This window comes from Phyllostomus discolor, chromosome 3 (genome assembly GCF_004126475.2).
Source record: "Phyllostomus discolor isolate MPI-MPIP mPhyDis1 chromosome 3, mPhyDis1.pri.v3, whole genome shotgun sequence".
In the NCBI taxonomy this organism is placed as follows: Eukaryota; Metazoa; Chordata; class Mammalia; order Chiroptera; family Phyllostomidae; genus Phyllostomus; species Phyllostomus discolor.
In genome coordinates, this window is record NC_040905.2 from 206,557,832 (window position 1) to 206,577,368 (window position 19,537).

At 40.1% G+C, this 19,537-nt stretch overlaps 1 protein-coding gene and 1 long non-coding RNA gene across 5 annotated transcripts in view; one reads left to right on the forward strand and one right to left on the reverse strand.

Annotated features, from left to right (window-relative positions):
• LOC118499807 overlaps window positions 1-3,949 on the forward strand; it is a 45,689-nt gene extending 41,740 nt beyond the window's left edge. The window contains exon 4 of the long non-coding RNA XR_004902341.1: window positions 851-3,949. This is a non-coding gene — a long non-coding RNA (uncharacterized LOC118499807). The remainder of the gene's footprint in view (window positions 1-850) is intronic.
• Window positions 1-19,537, reverse strand: part of NR6A1 (nuclear receptor subfamily 6 group A member 1) — a 198,024-nt gene that overhangs the window by 131,474 nt on the left and 47,013 nt on the right. The gene's annotated exons all lie outside the window — the stretch shown is intronic.

Here is a 19,537-nt window from a genome sequence, read left to right on the forward strand (position 1 = left end):
AGCAAGTATGCCATTTACTTACAGAGAATCAGCACTCTCGAAATAGGCCAATGAAAAAAATGACGTATTTCAGTCACCAAAATCCTGTGCAGTTCCTCTTAGATAAAACTAAGTGCTGCAGGGAAGAGAGACAATTATGTGATTGCAAGGGTGTGGTTGTTTTCTGCAGGTGAGACTGTAAATAAGTATCAGCAACCAAGAGAATGCGTGGCATGCATAGGGGACAAGAGCAGAGGAGTTCTGGGATTGTGTCGAGGGTCATGAGAAACAGCACCGGGAAGGGAAAAGAACAAAGTACAGAAGATCTTGTGAACGAGGTAGAAAAATTCATAGTACAACAGGAGGCCTCTTTAAGCGCTAAGCTGTGGAAGGAGACAATGCAAGCAAGACTTCCGGAAGGTTTTCCACACTGATGTACAGGGAGAAGGGAAGAGAGACTGGAGGGGGAAAGAGGGAGAGAGAGAGAAAGAGAGAGACAGAGAGACAGAGAGACAGAGAGAGAGAGAGAGAGAGAGAGAGAGACCTGCTGCGTGAAAGGACTGAGGCAGCAGGGTTGGAGAGAATGGAAAGGCTCTCTCGAAAAGCCACCTTACTAGCTTTGTTTTTGGTTTGTATTTCTCTTTTCCGCATTAGGATTTTTTTCCAAATATGTAGTCACTAAAAAAATTCATACAAAAGGGAAAAAGGAAGTCCACTAGTTGGCACCTCTCATCATTCTGTTCAGTGTATATATTCTCAAATATTTTGGAGACATTTAAAATATATGTATTTATCTTTAGATAAAATATCACAAGTTACACATAATGTTCCATAACTTCTGTTACTTAAAACACTGTGGCCATCTTTTCAGCTCAATAGACCAGATCTACCTTCCAAGAAACGGGCTCAAACAGAAAAGACAGCAGGAAGTCGAGAATGCTGCCGAACTCTCTTGATTAGATTAGGGGCCTGGGGTGCACTAAGAAATGAGCAATTCTGAACTGGAAGACAGAAGAGCTTTTTTTTTTTTTTTGAACAGAGAATGCACATTTATGATTTGTAAGCTTGGAGTTGTGAGTGAACGCACAGAAAGTCGACAGGTGACACAGTTATTGGACACATACTGTGCACCTCACCTGCAACAGATGCCAGGAAATGTGGAAGAAACAAAAATGCAAATGGCAGGCCAAATAATCCCAAGTGTGAAAAGTTCCGCAAAAGAGAAAAAGAAGGTACTATGGGAACAAATATTGGAAGAGACCAATCTGGTCTTGGAAGCGAGAACGGTCTGGGAAGTGACCTCAAGAAAGTGACGTGGAAATGAAGGCTCGCATGGTTAGGTGTAAACCGCGTGAGAGCGACAGGTGGGGTGAGCATTCCAAGCAGTGGGAATGGATGGCAAGTGTACACAGGGCGTAGTGCTTTCAGAAAGCGTGGCTTGAAAGTGTGGCTAAAGCACATAGAAGGCAGAGAAGAGGTCATGAGACAAGGTTAGAGAGGAAGGCAGAACATTTTAAAAATTACTAATAGTCTTAGAACAATTTTTTGGAGTGATAGCCATGGATGAAAACAGATTTCAGGAAAGGTAGTGATGAAGAGCTTGAGCCATCTATGTGAACCTAGACAAATTACTTACCCACTAAATCTGTATAAATAGGAGATATGATAATAGTCTTTGCTTGACAGGGCTACTTGAAGAGTAAAAATACATGTAAAACATTTTGCACAAAGCCTGATACCAAACAAAACACTAAAATCTGTGTGTGTGTGCATGCACTGGCTGATAGGAAGTAAAAAGCAGAGTGAAGGTCTGGAAGCGAAACTATGGACAACTGAAATCTCTAGGTTTTAGAATGAGAGGTGACTTTTATTGTATGTTTATTATTTTAACTCATCTATGTCTTCCAAGTGTTCAGCAATAAGCATGCACTATTTCAACAATTAAAAATTATTTTTAATGTCTTTTTTTAAAGCAACAATTTCCTTAAAATGCAAGGCCTACCTATGTTTGGCTGAAAACCAGATGGAAGGATCCACAATGCATAAGGAAAAAAATGATGGACTATTTTTATCCAGAAAGGGGACCTGTAGAAAGCACAGCTGCAGGGACAGCAGCAGTAAGTCCACGGCGGAAGCGGTCACTTTGGAGCGCAGACACACAGCGTCAAAGAATGAAAACAATGAAGAGAATTCCAGACTACTCCTGTTCTCTCAGGCTGTCTCTCAACAGGATCCACCTGGATCTTGTGATCCCATATCTTAACAAGAGGCATGGCAGGGAGTGGACATTCCGTAAGTGGCAAGTGAATTTCCTTGTGATTTCTGGCATAATAATATTTATAACCTAGAATGTGGTCTGCCCCTTTAACCAAGTCCAGAATACCTTCAAGTCCTCTGTGCCATGAATTACACCTGTTCCAACCCAGGTATAATTTTGTTAGCTACCAGGTATCAAGATAAACCTATCCTGATTATCCTGGCAATAGAATCCCTGAACTTATACTAAAGCCCACCTTCTCCTCCTATTCTTCTGAATCTACTGAAAATACATTAAGTCAATCAATCAAAATCACATGCCCCTTTCTCTCCTCTTTCCATTAAACAGTTGAGGCAAAACAGTAGCATATAGAAGAAATGATTTGAAATATGGAGTCAGAAAACCTGAATTTAAATCCAGCTCTGCAATCGTTGTGTGCACTTGGACAAGTCAGTCACCCTGTAAGCTTCACTTCTATAAAGGGGGTACAAAGGATATGTCTCCTATCTCACGGGACTGTTGTGCAGCCTGAGAAAAAGTGAAAAGTATGCCACACACAACACACAGCAATACAGTCCAAAACATCAGGTCTGCGATGGTACCATTCCACGGGTTGTCTATTTCCAGTAGACAAAAGTCTCTTACTCCCCAAACTCTCACCAGTTGTCAACCGGCAGCACATGTTTGTAAAATGTCTGTCTTGGCTGGGGCTAATCTAGAATCTGAGGCTGAAAGCTGGCATTTTTCTGTATCATCAGCTTACACGGTCCATCAGAGCCACACTCCAAAGAGCTGAGCCAGTCCTCCCAAACAAGAGAAAGTGGTTTCTCCACTTGACAAAGTTCTTTCCAATGGATTCTTTAGTGGGGCAGGGTACAGGGCAGGGTCTGGGCAGCAGAGAGGGAGGGCACAGGCCCCAAGGCAAAGATTTATTAGAAGCATCACAAATCAACAGGCCATCACCTGACCGATGAACCTAAAACCATTTTATCCAAAAGCATCCTCCTTCCAACAAATCTTAGTTCTTTTAACAGCTTTATTTAGGTATCATTTATGTACCATAAAATTAATCCACTATAAGTATACAATTTGATGACTTTTATTCATTCATAGATTTAACTATTGCTGTAATTTAATTTTAAAACACTTTCAGCACCCCAAAACTCCCCTTGAGCCCATTTCCAATCAATCTCCACTCCTACCCTTAGCCCCAGAAAACCACTGATCTGTCTTCTGTCTCTGTAAATGTGTCTGTTCTACACATTTCATATAAATGGAATCATACAACATGTAGTCTTTTTGAGTTTGGTTTCTTTCACTTAGCATAATGTTTTTGAAGTTTATTCACGCTGTAGCATGTGTCCGCTGATTATTTTTTATTGCTGAATAGCATTCCATTATATGACTATTCCATATTTTGTTTATCCATTCACCAGCTGATGGGCATTTAGATTGTTTTCAAGTTTTGGCTATTATAAATAATGCTGCTATGAACACTGACATGAAGTCTTTGTGTGTGAACATATGTTATTTTTCTTGGGTAGACACCTAGGTAGAATTGCTCTATCATATGGTAAATTTACACTTAACTGTTTCTTAAATTGCCAAACTGATTTTCCAAGTGATTATACCATTTTACACTCTCACAGCAATGCACAAGCTTTCCAGTTTCGATACAGACTCAGCAACACTTTTTAGAGTATTTTTATAGTCCTTTGGACTATAAACATTCCAGAGGGCGTGCAGTGAAAATTCACTATGGTTTTAACTTGCATTCCCCTAATGACTAACAACATTAAGACATTTTATGGCCCAGAATATTCTCAGAGGCTGCTTCATGTACACTTGAAAAAAATAGATATTCTGCATGAGGTATTCAACAAACATGAGCTATATTAAGTTGGTTGATAGTGTTGTCTTCTATATCCTTGCCAATTTTCTGTCTAGTTCTTCTATCAATTATTGCAAGTAGGATATTGAAATTTACAATATTGTTGAATTACCTATTTCTCATTTAATTTCTGTCAGCTTTTGCGTCATGTATTTTGGTGTTAGATAAATATTTTTAAAATTTTTTTAAGTTTTTGTTTATTTACTTTTTATGGCGAGCAGAAGGAAGAAAGAAACAGAGAGAATCCTGACTGATGTGGCTCAGTGAACTGAGTGCCTCCTGCAAACCAAAGGGTCGCTGGTTCGATTCCCAGTCAGGACACATGCCTGGGTTGTCAGCCATGTCCCCAATAGAGGATGCATAAGAAGCAACCACACACTGATGTTTCTCTCCCTCTCTTCTTCCCTTCTCCTCTCTCAAAAAAACAAATTAAAAAATAGAAACATTGATGTGTGAAACATCATCAGTTACCTCTTCCACACTGCCCAACTGGGGACCTGGTCTGCAACCAAGGCAGGTGCCCTGCCTGGGAATCGAATCTGCAACCTTTTGGTTTGCAGGCCACCACTCAATCCACCGAGCCACACCAGCCAGGACTGTTGGGTATATTTTTGTAATTGTTATCCTTTTCCTCTCATAGTCATCACTTTTCTAAGACATATCTGTTATTAACAGCGTAGAGCTGAGTCCTCCTGCCTTTTTATCCAGGCAATCACCCTACCTTGTGAATAGGCACTTAGTCCATTCACGTTTAATATAATTATTGATATGGTTGGACTTATATATATTTTGAATGTTGCTTGTTTTCATTTGTTTCATGCCTTTTTTATCCTTGAGAATATATTTTTATTGATTTTAGAGACAGGAAGGGAGAGAGAAAGAGAGAATACTGACGTGAGGGAAACACTGGCCAGCTGCCTATCATATGGCTGCCTCCCGATGTGCACCCGAACGGAGGATCAAGCCTGCAACCCAAGACTGGGGGTCAAACCCTCAGCCTTCTGGTGTATGACACAGTGCTCCGCTCACTGAACCGCCCAGCCCGGGCTCATGCCTTTTCAAACCTCTCATCCTCCTTTACCATCTCCTTTTGTGTGAAATATTTTTTGGTGTCTTATTTTAATCCCTCTGTTGACTTTTTCACTCTGTATTTTTTGTTATTTTCTTTATGGTTGCTCTAGGCATCACAACATGCGTCTTCAGTTATCACAATTTATTAACTTAATTCCAGAAATATAGAAACTTGCTCCAATATATCACCTATTCTCTCCTTTCTGTTATTAATATTGCCATATATGCCATATAAATTCAATAATATTATAATTACTGCCTTATATAATCTTATGCCTTTTTTTAAAATTAAGAGAGTAAGAATATAAAGAATTACATTGACCATTTCCAATGTTTTTGATTTCTTCTTACAGATTCAAGTGATCATCTGGTGAAACTTTTTTTAGACTTAAGAACTTCTTTTAGTATTTTAAAGCAGGTTAGCTACCAACAAATTCCTTGTTTTCTTTTTCTATGTGGGAATATCTTTACTTTGCCGTCATTTTTGAAGAGTAGTTTTGCTAGATGCACAATTCTTGGTTAACAATGTTTTCTTGTTTTTATTAGTTTTCTTTAAAGATTTTATTTATTTATTTTTAGAGAGGGGTGGGAGGGGGAGAGGGAGGGAGGGAGAGGGAGAGAGAGAGAGAGAGAGAGAGAGAGAGAGAAACATCAGTGTGTGGTTGCTGGGGGCAGTGGCCTGCAACCCAGGCATGTGCCCTGACTGGGAATCGAACCTGCGATGCTTTGGTTGGCAGCATGAGCTCAATCCACTGAGCTACACCAGCCAGGGCGGTTAACAATGTTTTCTTTCCATGCTTCAGTATGTCATCCCACTACCTTCAGGCCTCCACTGCTGCTGCTCAGAAGTCAGCAGCCCCGAAGCCCACTGCAGTTCCCTCGCATGTGATAAATCACTTTTCTTCCTGCTGTTTTCATGATTTTTCTTTTTGTCTCTGTCTTCCAGTTTGCACATGGGGTTCATCAATTTTTTTGAATCTGTAGGCTAATGCTTATCCTCAAATTCAGGAAGTTCGGGGCCATTATTTCTTGTAATACTTTCTGTTCCTTTCTCTCACTCCTCTCCTTTTCTACACGTGTATCCTTATGTACACACTTTTATTTATTCGTTTTTGTTTTTAGCCAGGGGAAAGGAGGGGGAAAGAGAGGAAGAGAAACATCAATGTGTGGTTGCCTCTTACTCGTCCCCTACTGGGGACCTGGCCCACAACCCAGGCAAGTACCCTGCCTGGGTATCAAACGGGTGACCCCTTGATTCGCAGGCCGGCCAGGGCCCTGATGTATACACTTGACGTTGTCCCACAGAGCTCAGAGGCTCAGTCACTAGTCTTCCATTTTTTTTCTCTGTTCTTCATAAAAAAATGATTTTTACTGATCTATCTACAAGTTCACAATTCTTTCTCTTGCCATCTTGAATCTGTTTTTGAGTCCCTAATTTTTCATTTCAGTTATTATACTTTTTAATCTACCACTTCCATTTTATTCTCTTCCACTTTCTTTATTGCGATTCCCTATTCACTGAGTCATTGCCATCACAGTTTCCTCAATTCTCTGAACACAGCTCCCTTCACGTCTTTGCAACATCTGTAACAGCTGCTGTGAAGTCTCTGTGCGCCACACCAACACGTGGGACCACTCAGACGTAGTTGCTACTGGCTGATTTGTTTTTTCTGAGTACAGGTCACACTTTGCTTCTCTAAATGTCTTCTAATTATTTTGTTGAATACTGAACATTTAAAATAATGCACTGTTAACAACTCTAGATTCTGATTTTTTGCCCACTAAAGTTTATGATACTGGTGGTTTTTTGGTTTGTTTTTTTTTTGGTTTGTTTTGTTTACTAACTTGCCTGGACTACATCTGTGAAACCTGTCTCTCCTGCAATGCATGGCTTCTGGTGGCTCAGGGTTCCCTCCGCCCTTGTTTTTATTTTGAAGCCTGGCTTCTACCAGGTCACCCCTCGTGTCTGCACAGCTTACTGGTTGGTCAGAGGAGTTCGACCACCTTGAGCCTTTTTGCTCTCTGCTGACTGACCTGTGGTTGGGATGGCGAGCAGAGTCACACTTTCAAGTCTGCTATAGTTTTTATTTTCTGCTGGGCTTTCCACATGCCCTTGGCATTGCCCAGAGATGCGTAGGTGGCTTGGGCTCACACCGGTGTACACAAAACTTCTAGTAAACCCAGCGTAGCTAGAGAGATTACCAAGCTCCCTGCAGCTGTCTCGCCTCCCAGACCTCTCTGCTGGAGTGCTGTCCGGCCTGCTGCTCCACGGTTTGTCGGAAACAGGACTGTAACGGGGCTAGCGAAGTTGCTGGCTCTTCCTACTTCACGTGTCACCAAGATCATCACGTTCAACTGACAACACTCCAAATCAAGTGAGCCCTTTCCACAGGAGCGGTGAAGCTGCTGGTTTCCATGGCCCACCTCGCCCTGGCTGAACTCCTATACTATCAGAGCGGGAAAAAAATGGCATCAATCCTGGGCAAGATCACAAACTTGTGTCCTTATTCAAAACTCAGTGGTTTTTATGAATAAATGCTTCTCAATTTGTTATAAGCCTATGGTTGTTTTTGACGATTTTGTCCAATTTTACAGCTGCTTTGTGGGGACAGAATTTACTGATATTCTCACTCACTCATGCCCAAAATGAATCTCTTCCTCAGGTATGTTTTTACAAATTTCATAAATGATCAAATCCTAAACTTGGTGAAGCCAAACAGCAAGTCTGTAATCAAATCTATTTTCCTAGGATTAGACCCAAGTGTCATGACATCTAAACTGCACAAATACACCTCAACCCCAAAATACACTGAGGAGGAAAAACTTCCCAGGGAGGGCAAAGGACTGAAGTCACTCTAGAATACTGGAATTATTTGCAATTCCAGAAGGCAACAATACAAAACTCTGAATATCAAAAAGTTAGCTTCAGTTCCTACTTCCCCAAAAGCACTACCTACTGAAGCCACCACTGCCTTCTTTGTGTATGTATAAACTGCGGAACCAGTCCCCGAGTCCAACTGTGGCTCAGGCAAGGGTACACGGACAGTCTCAGATTGTGTCACCAGCTAGTTACTCAAACAGGTCCTACACAAGTAACTACACTCAGCGCTTCAGCTGGCCCTGGACACTGCAATTAAGCCTATCAGCATGCCCGGGTTTACCACGGGTCCCTTGCTCACCAGCCCAGGCTTACTCTTGCCCATCTGAGCAGTACAATCCAAATACCCAAGAATTACGAGTCTTGCTGCTTATACTTCCAGTCAACACCTGGGTGGTTTCAAAAAATCTTTTCTACTTGCCTAACTTTAGGCATTATGTAATGCCTGGATTCTCAGTGCATTTGCTAAATCCCCATCCTCCCAACCCCACAGTTGTGGAATATGTAGAATTACTTAATTCTACATAACCGTGCCCTTAAATTTGCCCTACTAAGCCCTGGCTGGTATGGCTGAATGGATTGAGCATTGGCTTATGAACCAAATTCGCCCTCCCTGTGCACTGTCAGATACCAGACTTAATGGTGAGCTTCCACAACCTCCATCCTGCTTGTTTCCTGATTGACATCATCAAAACAACTTGTCTGCTCCATTCATATTCATCTTAGAATGCGGCTCTAGCTTCTACTAGGTAGGCAATGGGCCACAGCTCCTGACATCTGACCAGTGCTAGGCTTACACCCTTTCCTGCACTGAAAACCTTTTGAACACAAGATTTGAACACAAATGCTTCAGTCAGTTGTGATGAGCATGTGTGCTGGAAAGACATGATAAGGAGGGACACAGCAGGGGCACCCATTTTCCATCATGGACAGAGAAGCAAAGAACAACCATTTGAAGGAGAACAAATACACGAAGTTGAGGCACCAGAGAAGGAGAGAGAAGCACCAGCGTCACTCCACTCACACTCTAGTTAAACCACTCTCCACTATACAGGTCCTTGTGTTCAACACACATTGTTCTGGCTATGCCGAGTGTCTTTACAAACCCCTAAGACCAGAGCACATTCTCTAAGCTCTGAAGTTTTCTTCGGCTATGATGAGCAGGTAATGAGAGAGAGAGTAGTCTTAACCTTTTAGCCTTAGCTGCCCTCTGGGAACCGCCACCTACTTGCTAAGGGTGTGATGGGGATTGTGTTAGGCGAGAATAAAGTGGTTGGCAGAGCATCTGACACATGGCAGACCCCACTAACGGTAGTTCTTTTCTGTATTACCTGGACTAAACTTGTAATTGTTAGGTAATAATCACATCACTAATGTTCAGGATATGGCGGCATCAAGCATGTGAAGAACACTAAGCAACAGGACGTCCTGCTGGCCGGTGTTCTTTCCGCACGACAGCACCGTACCACTGACTTGTGAGCAGCCACGCCAACTCTCAGTCAGCATCTGCTGCTCCCAAATTTGTTCCTGGCCCCATCGTATTTCTGAAGCTTTGAAAATGACTCTGATTTTTCATCTGCATTTGTAGGATCATCTCCACTAACTTGCCAATGTCGCTTATAAGATTTGTTTGTTTGGTGATATTTTTATCCTGATGTTTCAAAAGAGAAAACAAAGGTAAGAGGTTGAAATTAACTGGTCGGAATTCACATTTAGCAAACTTAAGTAAAGAGAATGTAATATATTTTTGGTGAAAGATAACTAAGGGTCAAAATTATCATGACTGTTAGGAAAGGTGATTAAGGCATTTTAATTTAAGTTTTTGTCTGACAAAACCTCTCAGAGACAGAGAAAGGCACAGAGGTTAAATTTCACAATTAAGATTATTTTGATAAAAATCATGTTTAGGGCTTGGCTCACTGCAACTTAGTTATATAGGACTCTGGACAAGATGCTACACAATCCAGACACAACAAATCAACAAAAGGCCCAGCACAAAATCTTTACATAAAGAATTTTATTTCCTTCTCAGTTACATAGATGTACTGCATTCAACATAGGAAAAGCAATTCCTAGAAGAATCATTTGGTGTTAGATTCACATAAATATTCATCCTGCCAACAGAACTGGTCACACACTGAGTAGCAATTCTATCAACAGTATTAGAGCTATTATTATACACATGTCAGCATATACACATATACCCAGAATGGGAAGACTTTTTGTTTTTAAATCATAAAAACACCCGTTTTCATTTCACACCTAAGTTCCAAAAGCCTGTTGCACTGAGCCTCCTTGTAACTAGGCTGCAGCTATTTTTCTACCTTCTCTTCTTCCTCTCCAATCTTTTGGCCCTAAGAGTCTCAAGGTATAAACGTAAAGAATCATCCTGGTGAATTCATAACCCAGCATTCATCTCCACCTTATGAGTGACTGATGTTCAATTTATTTCTGTTGATGAGTGAAGGCTACCTGTAAGTAGCTTGTTAACGGACTGCTAATAAAATTCAACTAAATCTAACCCTAATCCTGAAATTCAACTAAAATTAATGAGACTCTTTACTATTATATTAAGAAGACTGGTTACTGCAGAATGGATGGCAACATTGCAAATATCCTACTGCAAATACATACATAACATCAGTTAAAGTCTATAATTCTCACAATTCCACAATAACTGTTGGGGGAATTAATAGCAGCTTTCGATTGTTGCTATTCTTGCTTTTTAATCTTCAATTATGGCTCAATCAGCATCATTTTCAAATTAGTTTGATGTATGTGTATATAATGATAGGTATATTGCCTCAACAGCATTCTTATTTTAAAATTTTCCAGTAGACTTTGAAATGTGTATGCCACGTTTCAAATATGAACCATACCACAACTGCTAATGCACACTGATCATCCTTCCCCTGAATTTATTTGTATGTAATACTCTACTGCCAATGAGTTATTTTCAACTGGAAAGTGGGAACAGGCAGGTTAACTAGGTAATGGGATTCCGCCCAAGTCAGCTGTGGTCAAAAAAGTTGGCATCACTGCCACAACCAAGCAAGTAGCTTAGGGGCCACCAGGTCACACTCTGCTTCTAGTCCCGTTATCCTCCCCAACTTTTTCTCTTCTTAGCTACTTCAGGAAATATTGCAAACTTATCACGTCCATTATCTTTTAATTTTCAGAGCCCCACAATTCTACCCATGGCTTCTCAGAATTACATATCCCCTTAACTGACCTTCGTCGTTATCTTAAACAATTCCTTGTCTAGGAAAATCTCTGTTCTCCCAATTTCCGTTTGTATAAGGACAATCCATACCGTAGACTACAGCATTCATAAAGGCTCCTTTCTCCACCCCCAAGGAAAGGAATCTCAGACCCAGGGGACAGCACGGAGTGTCGTCTTCCAGCTGTCTCCCTGGAAGTGCATTTCAGCCCTTGGACATGAGAGCACATCCTTCTTGCCCCCACACCCCAAACGCTTAGCATCAAGGACCCACTCTATCACCTCACTCCTCCATCCCCCCTGCAGTCAAAGAAAAGCAACTGGATAGCCACTGAGTAAGTCAAGATTCTCTAGTTTGAAATGCAACAAAAGGGAGGCAGCAACGTGAATTCTCATACATTTTTAATCAGCATTTTCATACATGCTCTTATAAAGAGCTAAAGGCTCATTCCTTCTCTCACATGTTGAAGTCTAACACTATTATTCTTCAGGAAATCTTAGTTATCTGTTGTTTAATTATGAGTTTTACAAGCATTGTTTTCTTCTAGTTTTCTGATTCTTTTGCTCTTGGCTCTTTGGTTAGTGCCTGTTGCCACCTAGTGGACGATATAAGAATAAACGCCAATGCATAATCACAAGTTCTCACGTCTGTACTTCCAGAAGATACCACTAGATGGAGACTTCAAGCTTGAAGTAGGACGATTCCTAAAGCTACCCAGAAAACCAGTTAGTTGGTTTATGACTATACCAAAAAAAAACCCCTAACACACGTTAACACCAATAAAATGAAAATAAATGTGTCCAAAATAAGGAATTTAAAAAATCTTTTGGAGGCAGTATGGCACGAAGGTTAAAAATACATGCTTTGTAGAACAGGAGCCATTTTCCTCACATGCCCAACCAAAGCAGATCCCTCCCTTCATACGGTCAAATCTTGGTCTGTTTGGTCCTGATAAATTCTGCTGGCCTCACCCTGATGATTCCCTGAGACTCCACCCCCATACAAAGGTGTGTGAGCACCCAGCGGGTGGCAGCTAGGCTCGGTATCCCCAGGGACAGCTGAGGACTGGCCTCAGACCCAGCACTGGCACCAAGTGTGAACCTCTGTCAGTCTGGTGAACAACCACTTACCCCTACCCCTACCTGGTGACTCACTGTGACGCTACCTACCTCATGCGACAGCCAGACATACAGGTCAATGGAACAGAGTACAGAGTCCAGAAATAAATTCATGCCTTTACATAGTCAGTCAGTTTTTGACAAAGGAGGCAAAGGCACACAGTGGGGTTAAGATAGTCTATTCAATAAATGGTGTGGGGAAAATTGGACAGATATGTACAAAAAAAACCCAGAATGGATTAAAGATCTAAATGTTAGACTTGAAATCATAAATTCCTAGAGGAAACATAGGCCGTAAAATCTCAGCTATTTCTTGTAGCAGTATTTTTATGACATACCTCCTCAGGCAAGGGAAACAAAAGAAAAAACAAACAAAAGGTTCCACATCAAACTAAAAAGTTTTTGCACAGCAAAGGAAACAATCACAAATGAAAAGACAACCCACAGAATGAGATAACATATTCGCCAACCATATATCTGATAAGGGTTTAATATCTAAAATCTATAAAGAACTTATAAAACTCCACAACAAAAAACAAACAATCCAATTAATGGGGGAAGACCCTGAGTAGACACTTCTTCGAAGAGGACACACAGATGGCCAAAAGAGATAGGAAAGGGTGCTCCATGTCCCTGACCATCAGAGAAATGCACATTAAAATGACAATCAGGTATCATCTCACACTTGTCAGAATAGCTATCATAACAAATCAACAAACGAGTGCTGTTGAGGACGTGGAGAAAGGGGACCCTTGTGCACTGCTGGTGGGGAATGCAGACTGGTGCAGCCACTGTGGGAAGCAGTATGGAGATACCTCAAAAAATTAAAAATGAAACTGCCTTATGAACCACCAATTGTACTTCTGGGAATAAATCCAAAGAAGCCCAACAGACTAATCTGAAAGAATACATGCACCCCTATGTTCATTGCACAGTTATTTACAATAGCTATTATTTACATAGCTATTTAGTTATTTACAAGATTTGGAAGCAGCCCAAGTGTCCATCAGATAAGTGAATAAAAAGCTGTGCTACATTTACACAATGGACACCACCCAGCCATAAGAAAGAAGGAAATCTCACCCTTTGTGACAGCATGGAAGGAACTGGAGAACATTATGCTAAGTGAACAAAGCCAGTGAGAGAAAGAGAAGTACCATACAATTTCACTCCTATGTGGAACCGAATGAACAAAGTGAACTAACAAGCAAAACAGAGACAGGCTCATAGAGAGCAGGCTAACAGCTGTTGGGGGCAGCTGGGGGGCTAAGGAGGTTGAAGTGATTAAGCAAAAAAGAAAAAAACTTATTGACAAGGACAATAGTGTGGTAGGTAATTGCTTGGGTATAGAGAGGATGAGGTGGGTATTGGGGGAGATAAATGGTGATGGAAGGAGACTCAGGTGGTGAACACTCAATACAGCATACAGGTGTTACGCTGTGGAATTGTGCACCTAAAACTTGTATAATTTTGTTAAGCAGTGTCATCCAAATAAATTCAATGAAAGAGAAAAAAAGAACATATGCTTTGACTCTTCATGAACATAATCACAAAAATCCACAAAAAATTACCAAGTTTATTTAGAAATACATAAAAATTATAATATATCATGACCATATGAGGCTTACTGCAGGACTGCCAGGCTGCTTCAGTTTTCAAAAATGACAATACATTATGACCATATGAGGCTTATCCCTGGATTGCAAGACTGATTCAATTTTCAAAAATCAATCAGAGTAATTCACCATGTTAACAGTCTATATAAATACATGCAGATGTAGTATTTTAAAATTCTGACACCAATCACAATAAGAAGAAAAAAAAAACCCCTTAGCAAACTGGAAATGCAAGAGAACTCCCTCAAGCTGATAAAGGGAATCTACAAAAAACACAGAGCTCCCTGATTTCAAAAGATACTGCAGAAGGTTTTGTAATCAAAATGGTATGGTACTGGCATAAAGACAGACACAGAGACAAACAGAATAGAATGCAGAGCCCTGAAATAAACCCTCACATATACTGTAAATGATTTTCAGCAAGGTTGCCAATATCATTTAATGGGGAAAAGACAATCTTCAACGCTGATGACAAAGTTGAATATTCAGATGCAATTGAATAAATAAATAGAATGTGAATAGAATACTGACAGAATAAATAGAATGTGGATATTATCTTACACTATATATACAAAAATTACCTCAAAATATATCAAAAATCTAAATGTAAAACTAATACTATAAAACCTTTGTAGAAAAGCACAGAATAAAAGCTTCATGACACTGGATTTAGTAATGATTTCTTAGATATGACACCAAAGGCTCAGGTAACAAAAGAAAAACTAAGCCCTGGCTGGCGTAGCTCAGTGGATTGAGCGCAGTCTGTGAACCAAAGCATCGCAGGTTCGATTCCCAGTCAGGGCACATGCCTGGGTTGCAGGCCATGGCCCCCAGCAACCACACATTGATGTTTCTCTCTCTCTTTCTCCCTCCCTTCCCTCTCTGGAAATAAATAAATAAAATCTTTTTAAAAAATAAAAAAAAGAAAAACTAAGTAAATTATACAATATCAAAATGAAGAACTTCTGTGTATAAAGACACAATCAACCGAGTGAAAGGCAATCCATGGAATGGCAGAAAGTATTTTCAAATCAAAAATCTGATAAGGGGTTAATATCCAGAATATATAAAGAACTATTACAACTAAAGAAAAAAAAAAGACTGATTTAAAAATGGACAAAAGACTTAAAACAGGCATTTCTCCGAAGAAAATATGCAAATGACCAATAAGCACATGAAAAGATGTTTAATGTCTTTTATCATTAGAGAAATGCAAATCAAAACTACAATGTGATATCACTTTACACCAGTTAAGATAGCTACTAGAAGAAACACAGAAAGGCCTGGCTGGTGTGGTTCTATGGACTGAGAACCGGCCTGCAAACCATAGGGCTGCCAGTTCTATTCCCAGTCAGGCCACATGCCTGGGTTGCGGGCCAGGTCTCTGGTGGTGGGTGCACGCAAGGCAACCACACATTGATGTTTCTCTCCTTCTCTTTCTCCCTCTCTTCCACTCCCTCTCAAAATAAAAAATTTAAAAAAAAAAAGAAACAAAAGAAGTATTGACGAGAACGCATAAAAATTAGAACCCCTGTGCACTGTTAGCAGAATGTAAAATGGTCCATGGTCCAGCCACTGTGAACAACAACAGTACAGTGGTAAAAAATTACAATGACCCTATGATTCATCATTTCTGGGAATACAACCAAAAGAATTCAAAATAAAAACTTGAGTTCAATCACCAGCCAGGGCACATACAACCAATGAATAAGTAAGATGAGTAAGTAAATGGAACAACAAATCGATGTTTCTGTCTCTCCCCATCCCCTCATTCCCCCTCCCTCCCTCTCCCCGTCCCTGCCTTCTTCTCTCCCTCCCTCTCCCCCTTTCTTTCTCTAACATCAATACAAAAAAAAAAGTTTAAAGAATACAGCAACCCCACGTTCCAAAAAAAAAAGACTTGAAGAGATATTTCTACACACATATTCATAGTAGTATTAATCACAATAGCCAAAAGGTATAAACAACCCAAGTGTCCATCAACAGATGAATGGATAGACGAAATTTTCTATATACATACAATGGAATGTTAGCCTTAAAAGGAAGGAAATTCTGACCCATTCTACAACATGGCTGAACCTTGAAAACATTGATGCTAAGCTGTGAAAGAAGCCAGGCACAGAAGAATAAATACTGTGTGATTCCGCTGATATGAGATATCTACAGTAGTCAAATTCATAGAGATAGAAAGTGGAATGGTGGTGTCAGAGGCTAGGGGGCTGGGGGTATATTTTTAATGGGCACAGAGTCTCAGTTTTGCAAGATGAAAAGAGTTCTGTGGCTGGATGGTGGTGATGGCTGCACAACAATGTGAAAGCACTTAATGCTACTGAACTGTAAACTGAAAATGGTTAGGATGCTAAATGTCATATGTATTTTACCATAATTTTTAAAATCAATGAAGAGGAAAAAAACCTATTAACTAATATACTTGACAGCGTAAACTCTTTACCCTTAAGATCAAAAACAAAACATGAATGTCACTCACCACTTTTATCTACAAGTGGACTGAAATCTTACCCAATGCAATAGATAAGAAAAATAAACATCAAAAAGAAGCAAAAAAATTGTCTTTATTCAGATGTACACAAAAGTCTAGAGAAATTTATTTTTTAAAGTCCCTACACCTAGAAAACAAGTACGATAATGTTGTACAATATAACTCAATTCCTATATACTAGCCACAATTAAAAAATAAAAATGTTTTCATTAAAAAATATATAGTGTAAATAATATCATTCATTATAGCATTAAAAAATAATAATACATAGGGCCAATTTTAAAGAAAGATGTACAAGATCTCAACACTAATCATTTAAAACTATTGCTGAGCCCAGGCTGGTGTGCTGAGGCTGGTGTGTTGCAGGGGACTGAGTGCTGGCCTGCAAACCAAAGGTCACTGGTTCGATTCCCAGTCAGGACACATGCCTGGGCCGCAGGCCAGGTCCCCAGTGGGGGACATGTGAGAGGCAACCACACATTGATGTTTCTGTCCCTCTCTTTCTCCCTTTCCCTCTATCTAAAAATAAATAAAATCTTTTTTAAAAATTGGCTGAGAATAAATGAAGTTCTAAATAAGTGGAAAGACAACACTGAATTCATAGAAGACTCAATTCTAAAATGACAACTCTCCCCAAATTGATAGGATCAATGCAATCCAATCAAAATCTTAACACTTTTTAAAAAAAATTGCCAAGTTGATTCTAGAATTTTTAAAGAAATGAAAAAAAAACCCCAAACACTAAAATAGTTAAAATAGCCAAAACAACTTTGAAAAGATGGAATGGAGTTGCAAAACTAACACTACCTGATCTCAAAATTTATTACAAAGCTATAATACTCAAGACATTCGGTACTGGAGAAAAGTTAAATAGATGAATGGAAGAGAATACAGAGTCTATAGACTCACACATATGAGGATCAAATTATTTTTTAGCAAGTGTATTAAAAATTCAGTGAGGAAACTTTCAAAAATGATGCCAAAACAAATTAATATTCTTAAGATTTTGATTCCTATCTCATACCACACACAAAAAATTAATTTAAAACAAGTTATGGACATAAATGTAAAAGGTAAAATCATCACGTTCCTAATAGAAAACAGAAGAATACCTTTGCAAAGTCTGGTAGGCCAAGATTTCTTAGGGAGGACACTGACAGCACTGATCATAAAAGAAAAAAGTAATAAACTGGACTTCATAAACACGTAAAACTTCTGCTAATCAAACATCACATTAATAGGACTTTTCCGGTCAAGACTAAGGCATAAGTAGACAGAGTTCACCTCCTCCCACAACCACAGAGATAATCACAACTATTTCTCAAAACACCACCAACCAGAACCATCAGAAAATGGAGCTGTATGGAAGTCTGACAACCAAGGATTTAAAGAAGCCACATCCATGCAGACGGTAGGAGGGGCGGACTTGCAGAGGCAGCAGAGCTGCATGGAGACACAATCTGATACAGAGTGGCAGCGCTGGCAGTGGTGGAAAAGGAAAACCCACATTCACGTGTGGTGAATAACAATTGGGAGGGATACCTTGGGAGGAGCGATCCCAGCCCCTGGTCAGACTGCACAGCCCAGGGTTCCAGTCCTGGGAAGTTAAATCCCCTAACTTCTGGCTGTAAAAAACAGTGGGGGTTAGGGTGGCAAAAAAAAACTGCCGAATTTTCAGGAGAGTCCATTTAAAGGGCCTGTATGAATTTAAAATGTATGCAAACCAGCTCTGGGAATCACCACCAGGGAAACAGCTGGAAGGGCACCAGTCACATACAGGACGTGGGCGGAGTGACCGGAAACAGGGAGAGTGCTGGGAAAACCTCCAGAAGCTAGGCAGCTTGGCCCCTCTATGAGCGCTCTCCCCCCACAGAGCCCCAAAACAGTGAGATGGGTTGCCCTGCCCTGGCAATTAACCAAGGCTCCACCCCATACAATTTACAGATGCCTTTTATAGGGAGTTTTAAGCAGTTCTACCTAATACACAGAAACAAACACAGGAAGGCTGTCGAATTGAGGAGACAAAGAAATATGACCCAAATGAAAGAACAGAACAAAACCCCAGAAAAAGAACGAAACAAAATGGAGATAACTAACCTGTCAGATGCAGAGTTCAAAATACTAGTGATGAGGATGCTCAAAGAACTCACTGAGCACAGCAACAGCATAAGGGAAGAAATGATGGTTACATTAAGTGAAATAAAGAAAAATCTACAGGTGAACCAACAGCGGAGTGGATGAAGCCAAGAATCAAACCAATGGTCTGGAACACAAAGAAGGAAAAAGCATTCAATCAGAACAGCAGAAAGAAAAAAGAATTCAAAAAAACAAGGATAGATTAGAAACCTCTGGGACAACTTTAAACGCACCAACATCCAGATCATAGGGATGCCAGAAGGAGAAGAGGAAGGGCAAGAAATCAAAAACCTATTTGAAAAAATAATAAAGGAAAACTTCCCCAATTTGGTGAAGGAACTAGACATGCAAGTCCAAGAAGCACAGGGTCTCCCAAACAAGAGGGACCCAAAAAGACACATCATAATTAAAATGGCGAAGTTTAAAGATAAAGAGAGAATCTTAAAAGCAGCAAGATAAAAGCAGAGTGTTACCTACAAAGCAGTTTCCATAAGACTATCAGCTGATTTCTCAAAAGAAACTTTGCTGGCAAGAAGGGACTGGAAAAAAGTATTCCAAGTGATGAAAGGCAAGGACCTCCAACCCAGATTCTTCTATCCAGCAAAGCTACCATTTAGAATGAAACAGCAGATTAAGTGCTTCCCAGACAAGGTAAAGCTAAAGGAGTTCATCATCACCACGCCATTATTATATGAAATGGTAAAGGGACTTATTTAAGAAAAAAGAGGTAAAAACTATGCACATTAAAATGACAACAAACTCACAACTACCAACAACTGAATCTAAAAGAACAAACTAAGCAAACAACCAGAACAGGAACAGAATCATAGATATGGAGATCATGTGGAGGGTTATGAGCTGGGAGGGGGA